This window comes from Nicotiana tomentosiformis, chromosome 7 (assembly GCF_000390325.3).
Source record: "Nicotiana tomentosiformis chromosome 7, ASM39032v3, whole genome shotgun sequence".
NCBI classification, from domain to species: domain Eukaryota; kingdom Viridiplantae; phylum Streptophyta; class Magnoliopsida; order Solanales; family Solanaceae; genus Nicotiana; species Nicotiana tomentosiformis.
Window position 1 is genome coordinate 26,570,165 of NC_090818.1, and position 13,114 is coordinate 26,583,278.

Here is a 13,114-nt window from a genome sequence, read left to right on the forward strand (position 1 = left end):
GCTATGTAACCTTTTTATAAAACTGCCGCCAATGAATTTTTTTTGTATCACTTGTTAAGTTAATGTAAAGGTACTTATTTATAAATATATTGTATGTGAGGCCACAGTTGGTGTTGTTATGAGTTATGTTACGTCATTGGTTTATGTATATGTTTTAAGGATATGTTTCTGGGGCTCTCTGACAGGTGGATAGACCTAGTTACAGGGGAAACTTTGGCAAAAGTTTTGAAAATTTAGGGAGTTAGTCAAATTTGGGGTTGCTGGTGTGTGGTATGAAAACTGAGTTGCATAAGATGCTAATAGTGAACCTTGACCTTCATTCGAGAACGAATGATTTTAAGTAGGGGAGGATGTAAGGCCCCGTGAAATTTTTCCTAAAAATCGGGGTTCAGTGAAGTCGGGGTAGGCGTAAAGGTTAATAATAGTAGACTGCGGCCGCGAGGCATTCTTCTGCAGCCGTACATTTCTAGACTGCGACCGCAAGGCAACTCTTCTGTGGTCCGCACAATTAGGACTACAACCACAAGGCACTCTTTTGCGGCCGCATAATTCTTGTGTGGTCCGCAATTTACAGAGGCTGCTAGACTTTGTCTTTTTGCATACTCTCTCATCTTCAACTCTTAGCCTAGCTTCGCGACAGCACAATTCTCTGCGGTCCGCACTTTGCGCAAATGTCTGTTAAATTCTTCCTCCTGGTTTGCGGCCGCAGATGAAATTCTGTGGTCCTCAATTTTTTCTGCGGGCCACACATTTTTGCTTTTGCGCCCTTTATTGCCTTATGTTTCGGATTACTCATTTTTTAATCGGATTTCATCTCGGGAGACCAACTTCCAGTATTCCTGCAATTTTGCAAAATTGTATTAGTTTTGGGAACACAAGTCAATGCTTTTAGACTAAAACAAAAGATAAAAGGCGCTAATAAGCCGTCAAAAATCCCACTTATCATCAATCCGAATCCGGAGATTTGAGTAACCGCTAAAAATCGCCCTAATTCGCTGCACTAAAAGTTCGGTTATTTTTCTCCTGTCTTTCTTTTAGATTTGACATGTTTCAGATGAATCTATGTTTCAGTGTGTGCTTGTGAAAATGTCCGCTTTCGCTTTTATTTTTTCTTTATGCTTTAGACAGCATGACTTTAAGTTTTCAACATGCTTTGTTAAACTGTTAACTCAAGTTTGTCATTCTGTGTTAATTGCTTTTTATTTAAAAATCGTGTGTTAAGAAATTAATTTTATAAAAGAGATCATGTTCTAGTTATAGCAGAAACCATGTGATAAGAATCTTTTTCCTTTGCTAGTTGAAGGTTGAACTTTAGCTATTATTTGTGTTGTAGAAAACGTGTTTTCTTAGGACTAGTTATGAACTATGAGAAAATGTATACGCAAAGTAAGATCCAGAATTTCTTTTAATTATTTTAAAGTCTCACAACCACAATTTTATCACCTCATTTATTAAGCATGAAAATTGTATAGCTAAAAATAATTTATGTAGTAAAGAATGAAAGTAGGAATATATAGTTCAGAGTTTCTTTCAGAGATATCCATTACTTCCTATAATATCATGTGCAGTTAAGTGTTAGTTTAATAATACACTACAAAACAAACTGTCAAAAAGCATCCACAAAAATCGATCGAAGTAGGTCAGAATTGAACAAAAATCGACCGATTTTAATTCATCGAAAAAAGAATAATCGCAATAGGGTAGCGACCGCAGTCGGTCGATATTACTGACCGATTTCGGTCGGTATTCGTCAACGCATTTTGACCAAATTATCTCACAAAAATAACCATACCGACCGACTTCGGTCGGTAGTTTTGAAAATAATTTTAAATTATTTTTAAATTAGCGACCGACGTCGGTCGGAACTTTAATTTTTTTTTTTTAAATTGTTCAATTCCGACCGAATTTGGTCGGAATGTTTAAAATATTTAAAATGTAAAATTAAAAATTCTGACCTCAGTTGGTCGGAATTGATAAAATATTTAATATTTAAATTCAACAATTCCAACCGAAGTCGGTCGGAAACTTTGAATTTCTGGAAAATTCAAATGAATAGTTCCGACCGACTTCGGTCGGTAGGCGATCGGTTTTCTAGGTATTGTTTTGGCAGAATACATCTATTCTATAGTTGCACCACCTGCCAACAACCAATCACCTATAATGGCAGCATTACATTGCTGTCATTTAACCAATATCAACAACAATAACAATAATAATAACAACAATAACAACTGTCAAAACTATATTATTAACAAAACATCATCTCCATCTCCACTAAACTATATTAACAAAACATAATACCCAACAACAAAACGTTTCACAAGTTAAATGTTCAAACATCATTCAATGAGTGTTTTATATTGCATCACCTCCATCTTCACTACTAGAAGCTTCATCGTCGACATGGTTCGAATGATCACGACGAGAAGGACTAGCATCTAGGGAAGGCTGTAAGGCCCCGTAAAAGTTTTACTAAAAATTGGGGTTTCGTGATGCCGGGGTAGGCGCAGAGGTTCGCAGTTCGAACTTTTTGGATTGAACAGTGCGCTGGGGAGTTGAAGGAAAATATTTTGCAGGGTTGGGCATTTCTGCGTCCCATTATGCAGCCGCATAATCATTCCGCGGGCCGCAGAGTGAAGCAACTACTTGGGCCATTTTGATGTCAATTTCGCGGCCAATTATGCAACCGCATAACCATTTTGCGGGCCGCATTTTTGTCGCACAATCAGCCTTAGAATATTTTTGGAGGGAGGTTATGCGGTGCATTATATGACCGCAGAAGAGGTTTGCGGGCCGCATAACTACTGCAGACCCACACACATTTTTTCTAATTTTTGGCACCAAATTGTGCGTCCAATATGCGGACCGCATATCCATTTGGCCGTCACATATGCGACCGCATATCCTGTTCCGAAACTTCATTTTTGGGTTTTTAAACCCGACCCTATTTCATTAAAACATATGCCATAGTCTATTTTTCAGCATATTTTTGATATTTTTAGAGTGAGAAAGAGTTCTTAGAATGGGGAAGTAACCTTCAACCTAATATCCAATAATTCTTGCTCAATCCTTGAAGATTATCAAGGAATGTCTTCATTCTAAAGGTAAGATTCTACACCCTAACCCTCAATTTTGAATTTTATCTAGAATTGGGTAATTAGTAAGATAAGTTTTAGGCATGGGAGTTGTTATCTTGCATGCATGTGTTATCAAAGAATGTGGGGAGGTTGTGAGCTAATAATGGTAGAAAATGGGTTGGGGAATGTTGGAATCTTACACAAAAAGGCCTTAAAAACATTAATGCACACCTAATATTCGATAAAATGCTCAAATAAGCTAGAACCATGATCATCTTCCTAATTTTGGTCCAACTTGTTATATTTCTAAAATAGATCGAAGTGCTAAGAATTTTGGAACATTTTAAAGTTTAAAGGAATCTCAATTGAGGTATGTTGGCTAAACCCCCTTCTTCTTACAATCGAACCCCACGGTGTTCATGTAATTGGTGTGAGTCCCAAATTGATCATAATAGAATTGGCTATTTCGAATGTTCTTATGTTGAAGGATATATGCTCAATATGTATTGTAAATGCTTCATCATGTTATCTTATCATTTGAGGATGTGTTCAAAATATGAAATATGCGTTAACAATGTTAAGACTTCAAGTCAAGATCGAATAAAGGATGTTATGCCAAATTGTATGAAAAGCCTCTATGTACCTAAGATTCCCTAATTGTTCATATGTGTATTTAATGTCTTGAATGGAAAGCCTTATTATTGTTGATGATGTTAATGATGTTTGAATGTGGAAAGGGGAAACTGGAATTATGAAATACGGCCAAGTGACGAGAATGACTTTATAATTGTGGCCACTTGTGCCAATGATTTGAAAAGAGGTGAAAGAGATATGAAGTGAGATGATTGACAAAAAAAGGTAATGTCTCGGGTGAGACGGGCTAGCCGATCGGGCCGCGATCGGACACCAAGTCGCACACATGGTGGTAACTGTACTAGAAATTATAATGAAATTGTGGTTATGGTTGATGTCTCAAATGAGACGACCTAGCCGATCGGGTCGAGATCGGATTCTGTGTAAGAATACAGATGTATTGTGAATTATGGTATATCGGCTATAAAGATCACCCAACCTAATAACATGAAAATTGACTTGAGAACTTATGTGAGCCTTACTTGATGTTTTAGTATTGTTTGAAGCTCTTATTGAACTCATGACTGTTTCCCCCTAGTATTATTATTTATTCTATTGAGATGGTGTTTAGTTTTACATACTAGTACTATTCGACAGTACTAACGTCCCTTTTGCCGGGAGCGCTGCATCTTTAAATAGATGCAGGTGGTTTCATAGCAGGAAATGTTGATCAGTGATAGTAGTACATCCTCTTCCCAACAAACTTGGTGAGCCCCACTTCATCCCGGGGTCATGTATTGTATCTTTTGTTCATATTTTATCATATTTTGAGGTATAGCCGAGGCCTTGTTGCCGACACTATCATAACACTCTTTTGTATCTTTTAGAGGCTCCGTAGACACTATATGGGTTGTACATGGGTTCTAGAAAAGTCAAACAGATTATGTTATATTTTGATCTCTTGTTCCACTCGAATCATAAGAATGTGTGTATCTTGAAACTTAAAAATGATGTAACCAATGAGACGATTTAGTATTGTATATATGATCTTTCTACTGTCTAAATTAATAAGATCATGTCTTCTCTTGATCATGGGTGAGTTGGATAGAAAGTATCTAACATGCTTGCTCGGCCGGATTCACTCGGTTGAGCGCCGGTCGCGCTCCCCGAGGTTGCGACGTGGCAAAGGCTCACGAGACCGAGAAATGGGGAAAGCACCTCTAGCAAGAAGATTGTTCAGCTAACCTTGAAGGGGATTGAATTGTTGGTCCTTCTTTTCTAGATGAACTTGAAGGGTATCAAATTGTTTATTTCTCTTTTGTTCTCTAGCCTTTGTCTCTTCAAGCTCTGTTGTTAGCTTTGCGATCTTCTTCTCCATAGACGAGATAGCCGACCAATCAATTGCCTCGCCTTGGGCGGAAGTCCATATTCCTTGCATTCCAGCCCTGTAGCGCCGAAATGATCCCTCTGGAAAGCCGTATGCTATCCCCTTTTTAGGACCACCGATAACATCCAACCATATCTTCTGCGCTTATTCGTCGGAAACGGGTGGTCGCTCACCTTGCTCATTCGGTGGCAAGCTCGATTGTACTTCTCCACATTAATCTTGTAGCAACTCTTTATTTAGAAGATAGAAAATTATTAACTATATAATATTGTAAACATTAATTTCAAGTTATAGTAGTTACTAAACTTACATATATAGTCTCCGCCCGGTCTCTAGTTGAATATGTCGGTGCCTTCTTCTTCCAGATGTGAGTCTCCATAAAAAATTCATCATGAGTCATCTTCCACCCATATATTTTTCCTACAAATATAATAAAACATGTTAACTAAATTAAAATATATAAATATAGTTTGATATTTATAGAATTAAATGTTTTAAGGAATTACCAGTAGTCTGCTCGCAATCCTCATGCTCCTTGCACCCACATAGTGCAAGGAGCCACCCTTCTCAGATACTCGAGCCTTCTTTCCTTATTCACTCTTCTTCTCAAACTTCTCAGTGGTCCACTGCCTCAGAAGATCCTCCCATATGTTCGGTAGAACCCATGAAGGCTTCTTGGCCTTCTTCTGAGCAGAATAGAAGGAATCAGATAGTCTCGTATTTGAACTCAAAATTTGCAAGAATGACACTGTTATGCCGGTCCTCCCAAGCACACTTAGTCTACAAATGAAGTGTGTAACGTTAGATGAAAATATTAATAATATAATACTTAAATATATAAGAATTGTATTAAAACCTTAAATTGGTTGAAAATTTGCTCCACGAGCTTCGGTGGAGAGTCACTCCAAGTCGCATAGGCTGCATCATACAACCGGCCAAGAGCTTCAGTGATTATCTTTGTAGTCTGCTGATTAGGTATGAACTTGCAACATAGCAATTACATTAGATAAACAAGAGTAGCTATTATAATTCAGCAAAAACAAAGAAGTAATAAATAAATCTTACCCATTGCCCTCGGGCTTGATGATCATCCTATGATAACGATCATAACGCATTTCCTCTGGATCATCTTCCTCCGATTAATCGGAAGCGTGCGCATAAGGGGAGGCATCAGGCTCAGCACTACAATCCCGAAGGCGAAGTCTAGAAATGCTAGGAGACGAACTCCATGGAGAGAGAGACAGGGTCGCTGATGAAGATGGTTGTGATCCACACCCCTGCTGTGATCCGGCTGGCTGAAATCTAGATGGATGAGATCCAGCTGGTGATGAAGCAAATGGAGCAAATGACGGGCGTATCACCACATGGCCCTGTGATTGATGACTCGATGGACCAATGAAACTATATGCAGGATCATGTGGAGGAAGCTGGGTATATCCCTGTGGTGGAGAATGGTAAGAATACTACTGGGAGGGCGAATGGTAGATAGTCTGATGAGTAGATGGATGTGGTGGAAAAGATGTGTTCCTAGAAGATTGTTTTCGGCCATCAGCAGCGGAGTGATGCAAGTGTGGAGTGGAAGTAAGCAAGGGTGTAGCACCGTCATCATGATCAATAGGCCTCTTATCCTTCCTAAACCTACCTCGACCCCTACTGATCATCTGCATAAATTAAAGAAAATGTTAGAATTGAGAATATAAATCTATATAAGTTGAGAGCACTTGAAAAAACTAGCATGCTATTCGTCTTCGAAGTATCCTTCCTCGTCCGAAAATTCTTCCTCTTTACTTATTTCATTTTCATTAGATGATTCTTCATCCTCATTTTCTGTGATTGTTATTTCCTCTATAGCAACTTCTTCTAATATGCGTTGAGGATGCTCCAAGTTATTTTCTAACTGATCATCCACTATTTGGTTAACACTTGAAGTATCGTTTTGGTAAGTAACATCTAGCACATTCTCAACTTCCACCCTATCAACATGCTTAGTTTTGATTACAACCAACCAATCAGCCTTATCCCTCCGCAGTGGATATGGAACATAATACACTTGCCTAAATTTTTCTGCAATTATAAAAGGATCATAGCGATCACACTCCCTCTTTTTATTAACCTCAATTATGTTGTACTGTGAGTGTACATTTGTACCTCTTCTAGGTGTTGGGTCAAACCACTTGCATTGAAAAAGTATGATCTTTTTATTTGGTCAACCTGAATATGATAATTCTAGAATCTCTTTGACTACACTATAATAATTATTTTTCCCATCCTGGTTGCCTTCACCACCTTTGACACACACCCCACTGTTATTGCTTTTTTTAATACTTGGAGCATTCCTCAGTGTGAAATTTGTAACCATTCACAAAATACTTAGACATAGTTGTAATCGTAGGTACAGGTCCCCAAGATATATCTTTCAAAAATTGATTAACACTATTGTTTGGATTATTGACCTACATGTAGTGTTAAATAAATCACAAGTGAGCAAGTATATTCACAAGTGACCAAGTATGTATATTCACATGTGAGAAAGTATGTAAGATGCACTTACACACTCTTTAAACCATGCCTCAAATGTAGAATATACAACATCATGGCCAAATTGACTCACGAAGTCACTGAGCGACACATTAAAAAATTTGTTAGTCCCATCAACCAAATTAAATAGTAGTGCGTGCAAATTAATCTTACGTCAACACTTACTTAAGAAAGGGTTGAACTTTCGGACAATTTAGCAACACATGATTTGAAGTTGATTTGTACTCCATACTACTTAGGTCCATTTTTGTTCGATCTTTAGAACCTCAGCCTGATTGATTGAATATGGACATTGGTGGATATAATGGATCAATATCAATCACGACATTGTGCCAATTGTGCTTATTTCTAGCACATGGCACATTACTGTCGAAGTAGGAAGAACAAAAATGGGCAGTTTCCTTTGCAAGATAGGCTTCGCATATGGATCTTTCAATCATATTTGTCTGTTTAACAAATCGTTTACACTTGCCGATAGTCCTACACATTGTCACATATTAAATTATTATGTTAAAGAAAATTACAGGAATAAATCAAAGTTTGATCATTACCTCTCGAATGGATACATCCACCTGCATTAAACCGGCCCTCCAAGTCGCGCCTCGTGTACAAGGTGAATTGGAAGGTGTTCCATCACATCAAAGAAACCATATGGAAGAATCCTTTCCAGCTTATTACTGATTACAGGAATGTTCTGATTCATTTGAAATAGGTTTCTTCCCTTAATATGGTAGAACATAAGTCTTTGAAGAGCAAACTTATCTCTGTGATGGGTTTTCAGATATTTTCAGGAACACCACAAAATGCAATAGGGATTAAGGTTTCCATGAAGATATGACAGTCATGACTTTTCATATGAGTGAGCTTTCCTTCAACAATATCGGTACATTTTCCCAGGTTTGAAGCATAGCCCTCGGGCATCTTTAGGTTTGAAACCCACTCACAAATATGTCGTCTTTGTTCTAAAGTGAATGTGTAGCTGGCCTTGGGCTTGAACAACTTACCATTATTCATAGACTGCAAATGTAATTCAGGCCGCCTACAATATTGTTGTAAGTCCAGTCAAGCCTTCGGGTTATCTTTTGTCTTATTCTTATCATCCATCACTATGTTGAATAAATTGTCAAAATAGTTTTTCTCAATATGCATGACATCAAGATTGTGTCGGAGAAGATTATCCTTCCAATATGGAAACTCCCAAAATATGCTCTATTTTGTCCAGTTATGAGTAACACCATATCCAGGAAATCTAGAAGGTGGGGCCTCGGTAACTTTAGTGAAGTTCTGAACCCTCTCCCACATTCCCCACCGGACAAAATTGGAGGTGGCAAATCACGTTCAACTGTATTATTTTTGAATGCGTTCTTCATCCTTCTGAACTCATGATCAAATGGCAAGAACTGATGATGACAATCAAACCATGTCTGCTTTCGACCATGTCTTAAAGTGAACGCTTTACCATTTTCCATGCAGTAAGGACATGCTAACTTTTCAGCAGTCATCCACCCAGACAACATTCTATACGTAGGAAAATCATTAATGGTCCATATTAAGTTAGCACGCAAGTTAAAATTTTGCTTAGCTGATATGTCATATGTCTCAACTCCATCATACCATAACTGTTTTAGCTCATCAATCAGAGGTTGCAAATATACATCAATCAAACTCTTTGGATTGCGAGGACCGGGAATAACACAATTTAAGAAAATATATGGACTAGTCATACACATTTCAGGCGGAAGATTATACGGCATAATAAAGACTGGCCAACATGAATATGGTGTTGCATAAACATAAAATGGCGTGAAACCATCAGCACACAAACCCAACCGAACATTCCTCGGTTCACTAGCATAATCCGGATACGTCCTATCAAAATCCTTCCAAGCTTTCCCATATGAAGGATGACACATAACACCAGGCAGCCTTCTATTTTCATAGTGTCATCTCATATGAGGAGCGGAACTCATCGATGCGTACAACCTCTTTAATCTAGGAATAAGAGGTAAGTAATGCATCGACTTCACAGTAACCTTCTTCCCACTGGAAACCCGCTTAAAACGAGTTTTTTTCACAAAATTTACAACTTTCTAAATCTGCATCACCCTTATAATACAACATGCAACCATCCTCACAACAATCGATTCTCATAGACGAGAGTCCTAACTTAGAAACCAATCTTTTAGCCTTATAGAAATCTTCAGGTATGTTGAAAGTTGGGTCAACTAGTTCATTATAAGGCCAATGAAAGAATCCATTCCCACTTGAGAAATATTGGTATATGATTTGATACTTAATAGTCTAACCGCAACAGACAATTGAGAGTGCATACTCCCTTCACTTAATGGACGACTCGTGGCCTCTAATTGTTCATAAAAATTATTTTGCCTCTTCGTTAGGAGCTTGTTCAACACTTTTACAGGATTCAAACTAGAAGTGCATCCCAAAAGCATCCGCAACCATTTCATGGTATCTAGAATGTTGAACGTTATTCCCCACCGACCTACCACTTTCACCAACAACTATGCTATGAAATACACCATCACTACCATCAACCTCTCCATGACTAGTCCACACAAAATAATTATCCATAAACCCTATTTTATAAAGATGAGTCTTAACATCCTCCGAACCAAAATAAATGCAAACACTTGCACTTCACACAAGGACACCTAATCATCCCTTCGATTTGAAATGGTTCAAGTGACATTGCATGCCTAATAAATTCATTAACTCCTTCTATAAATTCCTCCCTAAAAATCGACGATTAGGATAATTCCTATTGCACATCCAACTACGATATTTCATCTACACAGAGAACAAATAAATTGAATGTTATATTAATTTGAAAGTTCATATATATCTATAAATGAATTCAATTAGCTTAGATTGTATCATTACACTTAGTATTAGATTGAGAACTAACTTAATATATCCTTGTAATTTATTTTAAGTTTGATATAATTTATTTAAAAGTCCATATAATAAGATTGATATATCCTTGCAATTTATTGTTCAAACTCTATCATTAATCATATAATTAGACTCGCTAGACAATGAATTAGTTAAGCCATTCAATTATACTAATTCGATTAGACTAACTCAATTAGATTAATTGATATTATAGCTAATAATTTATATATTAAATAATTTAAATGCATTAATTTGAGTTCTATTAAGAACTATAAGTTCATAACCTAAGGTAGTGCGTTATTTAATCCTTAAGTCCATAATTTATACCTTAAATTAATTTATACATTAAATAATTTAAATGCATTAATTTGAATTCTATTAAGAATCATAAGTTCATAATTTAAAGTAGTTCGTAATTTATACCTTAATTCTAAATCTAAAGTAGTTCAAACCAAAAACCCTAAAAAATTATAATTTTAGGTAGTTCAATTCTAAATCTAAATCTAATGTAGTTCAAAACCCCTATTTAGTGACAAAAATCCTAAATAGACAAAACCCTAAATAATTGTATAAAATTATATTTCAAAAACTAAAAATTAAAAAGCTAATAAGGTAGATTACTAACCTTGAACAACAATGGCAGTGGTGGTGCCACCGAGGAGGCAAAATGGTGGTGGTGGTGGCAGAGCAGCAGTGGTGGTGGTGGAGTCGCGGAACAGTGGTGGCGGCGGCTGGGGGCTTAGGCGTGAGAGAGAAGAGGTGGGGCTTCATTGTTTGGGGGTGGGTGGCTTGATTTTGGGTGGGCTTATGCCAAAAATCCCTAGGGAAGGGAGATAAAAGAGAGAGAGAGAGAGAGAGAGAGAGTGAAAAGATGAAAAGGGGGAAGAAAACCGTCTGGTCTGGTCTAATTAATAGATTTCCGACCATAATTCGACCGATTTCGGTCGGTATTATTAAAATAATGTTTGACCGTTTGACCTCACAAATACAGACCGAATTCGGTCGATATTTCAATTTTCTTTAAAAAAAATATTAATTTAATGAACATACCGACAAAAGTTGGTCGGTTTTAGTCAAGTTATATAAATAGTTTTTAAATAAATAATATTTAATACTTAATCGATATGTGTGTGTATTTAAATTACTTTTATATAGACACTATACATATATGTATATAATATTTAATTGATTTAACATCCTATATTATAGTATTTAATATTTAATTAATTTTGTATTTATACATACACACACACACATCACCTTATTAGTAATTAATTGAAAATTCAATTATATTCGATTAAAACTTACTATAACACATTTAAAAATAAAGTGTATAGTTCTATAAGATGTAGTGCTATATTAATATTTAATTTTTAGCAACAACATATGAATATATCATATATTAATATAGCATATGTTAATATAGCATTAATATGTATACATATGTTGTTGTTGCTACAGCTTAAGTATTAAGTTATAACAACAACAACATATTAATACAATATATATATATACTAGTTTTTCGCACGCGTGTTGCACGTGTATGTCGTGTCTTATAGTGTACGATTTTGTATTGGCAAAATAGTTATGCGTGAAAAAATAAAGTATAGAATATGTGGTTGATTAACGTGGATTGTCATATGGTGACTTGTTTGTCGAGATCAAGATGATTGGTTATTGTCTAAACTTACAAAGATAAATAATCAAAGTTTTATTAGATACATGTGATTTATTTTTTTTATTTTGATTTTTATGAGGTACGAACGTACAAGAAAATGCTTCTCACCTAATACTTCCTTATAGACGACATTTCTAGTGTATGTTCTTTTTATAAATTTAAGTTACTCTATAGTAACCAAGACATAGAGTAAAAATTATTTATGTTCACACCTCGATTGCCTTTTGTTTAATCGAGCAATATTTTGCTTCAAATAAATTATTAAATTCAATAGTTAATACTCAGGACAGGGACTCTGAGAAGAAGCACTTGCACCGGAAGCAGACCCGATGACACTCGTTTGGGTGAAAGCCTCCTGCAGCAACCTCGCCACATCAGCAGGATCAGCCAAAACGTCCTCCTTGGGGACGGTAACAGAGCCCTGCGGAAGACCTGAATTTAACAGGAAAGAAAATTTAACCAATTTTTCTATACGAAAAGAAAAAACAAGATAAGTTCAACCTACTATGATTTTTTATCTTCCACCCATATTTAAGGGTCAGTTCTTTCCACTTGCGGGTCTCAAGCATAGTGACATCCAAATTCTTCTGGACCCACTGGTCCAAGCTTTCAACCCTTGGTGGTGTCCACCGAATTTCTAAAATAGTGAAATAAGAAGGATTAGTAATAGCATGGGACGATCTTTAACTAGAAGAGAAGATAGTACGGTTTCATGATTCAGGAAAGGATGGATTTGTTGCCGGGATGATGTCCCGGGTGGCAATTGCAATGAACCGTTCCATCCATCCATGGTCGTTTTCATCGTCCATGCTGCTGAGTAAAGCATGGTGAACACGTTTTCTAAAGTTTATCATTCCCCCACGAAAAATCTTGGGGGAATAATGGTTCATCAGTCTAGCTAGGGATAGCTCTTCCCCTATCTTCTGACATAGATGCTGAAGACATGCG